Source organism: Alligator sinensis, unplaced genomic scaffold, assembly GCF_000455745.1.
Source record: "Alligator sinensis unplaced genomic scaffold, ASM45574v1 scaffold1186_1, whole genome shotgun sequence".
Lineage (NCBI taxonomy): Eukaryota > Metazoa > Chordata > Crocodylia > Alligatoridae > Alligator > Alligator sinensis.
The window spans coordinates 71,246-77,478 of NW_005843233.1; positions in this window are offsets into that span (position 1 = coordinate 71,246).

The following is a 6,233-nucleotide window of genomic DNA, read 5'->3' on the forward strand; positions in this document are numbered from 1 at the left end:
CTCACAGGGCACTGATATCACCAGTCAGGCAATCCATGGGCGTTCTTTCAAGCCAAGGTGATGGATGTGTCCCACACAGCAGCAGACATCATGAAGGCCATGGACTGACTAGTGCAGGGGTGGCTTGCTGGGAAGGGCAAGGTCACCCATTGGGTCACAGTCACCAACAATGGGGCCATTATGGTCAAGATGGTCTGTGATGATAACTCTGTTGGCATCCACTGTATGGCACGTGTTGCACCTTGTTGTCAAGGAGACCTTGGAGGGGCTGCCAGTGATGGCACTGCGACTACCAGCAAACACATTTCAAAATGCATTTGGGGCCAGCTACTTCCACCAAAGCATCAAGCGGGGAAAGAAGTGGTGGCACAAACAGGCAGAGCTGAACATCCCTCAGCACAAAATCATGCACGATGTGGAGACTCAGTGGAGCTCCACATACCTGTTTCTTGAGAGGCTGGTGGAGCAGCACAATGCCACCCATGAGATGGCCTTGCTTTGGGAGATTGGGATCAGTGGCCCCCTGAACAAAGCTGAGTGGGATACCATCTCCCAGATCTTGGTGGTCCTCAAGCCCTTCCTCAAGGCCACTGAGAGCCTCAGTGCTGTTGATGCCCTCCTCAGCCAGATGATCCCCATAGTGAGGGAACGTCAGAGACAAAAGGAGAGCTTGCAGGGATCAATGTTCCTGGCTGGGGCAGGCCGCTGTCACCAGACGTGCAGGCACTGGTGAGGCAGCTGAAGGAGGGCATCAGGAAACGGCTTGATCCCTTGTGGTCCGGTATGGTCCATGTGCTGGCCGCCAAGTGGGACCCAAGGGTGAAGGGCACTGTATGTGGCAGCTAAACACTGAATCAGTGGACGGAGGTGCTGGTAAACAAAGGAAGGCAGAGCGGTGGAGGTGGGGGGATGTGGAATGGAGGATCCACTGTCTCATGTTAGCACCCCATCCATGAGCCAGTCTTCTCCTCCACCACAGGCGCTGCCAACATGGGCGAAGGGCATGGCTTCTCTGGTGGCATCCAGAGCCACCAGACCCCAGCATGAGGCAGGTAGTGCTCACACCTTGGTGGCTGCCTATCTTGCTGAGGACATGGAGCTGCTGCTGTGACCCCTTGACCTACTGGGGAAGCTGCAGCCCGATGTGGCCAGATCTGGCCACAGGTGCCTGGGAATACCTGTCCTGCCCACTGAAAAAGTGTGCTGAGTGAGAGGGTGTTCAGCATCACTGGGGATGTACTGACACCCCACTGCATCTGCTTGGATCCTGGTTTGGTGGAGCAGCTGGTGTTCCTGAACGTGAAGCTCCCACTGCTGGGGTTCCCCAAGCTTCAGGTGCAGATGGACTGAGTGCCACCCTCCTCACTGCACCCACACCTCTTTCCTTTTCTTCATTTTTTTAAAAACCAGGTAATGCCCCGCTCTCAGCTGGAAGGGCACTCACTGCATCACCAGCCAACAGGGGAAGTACATGTCCCTACTGAGCTTATTCCCCTGCCAGGGCAAACTTGGAGGTATGGGATGGGGCTGTGGGGAAGGAGGAGGCCCCAGGTCTTGGGCACAACCACTAAAACTGCACCCTGCCAGGGTATGGAGGCCTGGTGGGACTACTGATGGTGCGGCAACCCTGTAAATGCCAGGACCAACGATCCCCTGGTGAAAGGTGGGGAGGAGGCACCATAACCTCCAGCTAATGCACATACACACAAAGTCCTGGCTGGGGAACACCCAGACCTGTCACATCTTTCACTGGCCTGACACTTGCAGTGCAGTTGTGAGGCTTCTGGTGTGCTCAGCTTAGCTGCAGAATTCCCCTGTCTAATCTATTTTGAGCCCATGAGTTTCTGTACCTAGGAGACTGATCAAGTGAAGTTCATGGGCCCGGCTGTGAAAAGTGGTTGGTCATTTGTTCCCTCTCAGGATCAGGCCTGAGATACTGGAGGCCGAGTGTGTTTTTGGTGAGGAATGTGCCCCACGGGTAGTTGGATTGTGCTGTGTTTGATAGGTGGTGGTGTGCAGGTTGTGGGTACTGGAGATAGTGGGCAGGTTGTGTGTTTTGAGCTGTAGGAAGCTGGCTGCAGTTGTGGTGATGGGGTTAGGTGCGTGTTTGAATGCACACACCACGTCTCAGAGCTGGGGCTATGAACTGCACTTCCTCAGCCTCCTGGGTAGTAGTTACAGAAACTCATGGACCCAATATGGATTAGACAGGGGAATTCTGGCACATTGCGACTGGCCGGACATCTGACTCCCCAGGTACCTCTGCACTTTTACCTGCGCTGCTACATCCCTCTTTCCCCCATACCCCCCACCCCAGCCTGTCCCTCCCCGCTGACGCCTCCATTTCCATTGTCACCGACTGGCTTTCTTGCCTGCATTGCGGGCCAGGCCAGCCTCTGGCTTCTTTACTATTCCTTCCATCCAGGACCACCTGCAGGTACTTCCCAGGCTGACAAAGGGGTTTTCAACCCTGAAGCTTCCAAAGATACTGGGTGGGGGGTCCTGGGGGGTGCGGGTGACACGGCGTGTGTCCGTGTCGCTCTGATGGACGAGGCAATTGGCAGTGGGGCACTCAGCCCCTCTGTGCTACCATGTGTGGGGCATAACCAGAGGGGACATCCTCCCACGTGTCCCACCTCCCCAAACATGTCCCCCACATGGACACACACACACACACACACACACAGATGCATCTGCACACTGATACAGCTCGCACACATACACATACTCACACAGGCAATGCATGTACAGACACTAACATGCACATAGACACACAAAGACATGCATTCACACACACACTCACACACGTGTGCCCACAGGCACATACATTTGCACGCACATGTTCACATATACACACATGGGCACACACACACATACATTCACATTCATACACACAGGCACGTACACACCTCCCTGCCCTACCTACTTGCTGCTGCCACCAGAGTAGTGGAACAGACTTCCAATGTGGGCTCACCAGATTGGCTTGAAATACTTACCCTGGGCTAGAAACAGTGCCAGTACCTCTGAGCAAGCCCAAGGGTGGAGCCAGGGAGCCCTGCCCTGCCCTGTGGAGAAGGAGAAGCCAATTGAAAGAAGGGGTTTTCAATCCCCTCATTCGCATGGAAGGAGGATGGCTGGGGTTGGGGACCCACCACCCTTAGTTCTGGTTGGCCGGTTTACAAGCCCCAGAGGGATGGCCGGAGGGGATAAAAGCAGTAGCTGAACTGGCAGGGGGGCTGCTGACACTATTGTCGAACCATGTAAAAAGTCAATAGGGGTCTTTGGGCCACCCCCGTCAGGTGGCCGATGGTGTTGCTGGCGTCCGGCTGGTGACCGGACAGGTGTTTTCCTGGAACACTTTAAGACACTAAAAAATTCTTCGGGGGCCGCCACTCTGCGAAAATCGGGCGGCTGGGCTCCCGAACATTCAGGGTGTGCGTGCGGGGTCAAAGGTTCAAAACAAGTGCTCCCCCGGGGGTCAGTGAGCAGACAGTGACTCCAGGGAACGATGCAGGAGGCCTAAGAAGAGCTGGGGTGAGCTGACCCAGCTGAGGGAGCAGAGAGACCCCTCTGAAGAGCTTCAAAGGCCCTGAGAGAAGATGGCAGCAGCAGGCAGCCATGCTTCCAGCCCTGCAGCAGAGAGGGAACTGCAGCCAGGGTTTGGGTCAGGCAGCTGGTGCCCCAAGGCCCCATCACAGTGTGCTGGATGTGCCGGGCATCCCAGAGGCAGTCAGCCCCCCACTCCACTGCGGAGAAGAAGCAGAAGCCAGGAGTGCAGGCAGCATCCTTATCTGGAGCAGGGAGCTGGGCCGGTGAGTTGAGGAAACCCCTCACCTTCCCTGGGGAAGGGGAGAGCAGCAGGCAAGGCATTGGGATCCTGAGGAGCAGCAGAGTGCCAGGACAAGAGTCCCTGGGAGCTTGAGGCGCAGGCCGGCATTCGGAGTTGGATTGGCAAGCCGCGAGGCGTGTGGGGCGCCTGGCCAGTCATCAGGAGCAGGGGTTTAGAGCAACGACCCCTGGGAGCTGCCTGTACTGCTGACCGTCTGCTACTGACTGCCTCAGAGGGGACTCAGTTCTGATCCTTACTCTGCAGCTGATTGTCATCGGAAGGAGTTGCAGAGCTTTGTGCTTGGGTCATGCCGATTGCTGCAGGGGCCTACTTTGTTGCTTGTTGCTTGCCTTGTGGTTGCCACGGAGGGTCGCCCTTCAGCCTCTTTTGGGGGTTGGGGTTTGATACAGTTTGATTGCTGCAGACCAGAAGAGCTGAACCTGTTGCAGTCTGTCGCTTATTAGGAAGCCTGTTGGAGCTGGTGGAAGCGAGCACCCTGCTTCCTTGCTGTAGCATCTCAGCAGTGGCTGCCAGCTGGCAGTTACCCTACCTGTGGGTCTTGAGTCCAGGGTTGACTAATGCATTCTGGTTTGTCTTGTGATTCTGCGTGTGCCATTGAAGTTCACGTGTAAACAACCTTTCCAATTAGTCTTGTTTTGTAAATAAAGTATAAATAGTTAAATCAGTTAAGTGTTAGACCTTCTTGGGAACACGGGCTGCCCTGCGGGGAGCAGGAGCCGACTGGGAACTAAATTGGTGCTGGCCAGAAGCCCTGCCCCACTCTCACCACCCCATCCCTGACATTGGGCAGGGGTGGCAACTATTGGGCCGCCACCCAGGTTAGGGTTGCAACATCTCTCTGCTCCTCCGGATCCCCCAGCAGTGGGGCAGGTACCGGGACAGTGCGCAGCCAGACATGGCTCAGCCACAGCTGCTGGAGCACTGCTGCCGCTCTCTCTACAGCACTGCAATGCAGGCCTGCACAGCCCCCTCGGCCACCTTGCCAGGCACTGATCCCTGGGACTGTGGGGCTCCTGATGCCTTCGCAAACTCCCCTCCTCCACCTGCTACCACTAGTGCCTCAGGGCCAGGGGCCGGGGGCATAGGAAGATGCCTGGAGCTCAGTGCAGAGCCTACAGCCCAAGGCAGGGCAGGAGCAGGGTTGGGGCTGGTTCCCTCCTGGCTCTGCAGACCCATGCCTCCTGGCCCCTGTGATCCATCACCCAGGAAGAGCTTTCCCCTCCCCCTTGAAAAGGGGCAGTTTGATCCTTTTCAGAATAAACTTGGCACCGCCTTGGTGATTTCAGGTTTCTGGTAGGGAGACCACCTTTTCAAATTACAGAGGCAGGACATATTCCCGACTCCCCCTCCCCACACACCTCTCCTGGCAGCATGGCTGCAGCAGAGTCAAATGGGGCTGAGGCAGATGTGGGCTGCCTGCTGCAGGCTCGGGGCTTCCCCCAGGAGCCCTGCACCAGCAGTAGTGGGGTGCATGACTCCATGATGCTCCTGCCCCACTATTGCCAGGCAAGCAGGGGGTGCATTGCCATTGCAGCATGGGCATCCCAGGGCTGGACAGCAGGCAGGGAGTCCTGAGACTGCAGTGGACAGCCCATTCCTGCCCCACCCCCCCCAAAAAAAAAAAAACTGGTGGGGAATTTCCCCCCTTTCCACCCCCTGGATGTGCGCGCAGCAGTGGGGAGCTACAATACCCTGTTCCCCATGGATGAACCACCCATATTTCCATCCTGCTTTGCTCCAGCCCCATGCACCACCCTGGCTGGGCAGTGCCTCATCCCCTACCCCAATCCCTCCCTCACTGTGGGGGCCTTGATCTGCCCCTGCATGATCCCTCCCCCCACATCTTTGACATACCTGCTGGGAGCAGCTCTCCACCCTACCTGACTGTATTCCTGGCCATGTGCATGAGTGCAGGGGTGCACATGAACATGGCCCCCAGCATCCCACTCCTGGCAGCCCCAAGCAGCCCCAGGAAGGCTGGAGCGCTGCCAGCCTGCAAGTGGAAACCCACCGTTTCCTGCAGTTCCCTGCACAATGGTACCAATCCTGGACACGTGCTGCTCCACAGTCATGCAGCCTGGGAGCAGGACTTGGGGCTCCCATTCCAGGACTGTCCTGCCCCATTAGGAACAGGTGGTCACCCTAGCCTGGGGGGGCTCCATGCCCACTGCAGCTGGGGGTCCCAGGACATGGAGACATGGGTGGCACTGAGGGACCTGACTGCATGCAGCACACAGCCCCTCTGCACTTTGTGGCGGGCCAGTAGGGGGCGCTCCTGCGTTGAGCCGCCCACCTCCCTGTGCCCGCCCACCTTCCAGGCTCCGAGTGCCTCCCTTGGGGTGCCTCCCGGTCCGGCCGACCCCTTCCCTGGAGCACACCCGCT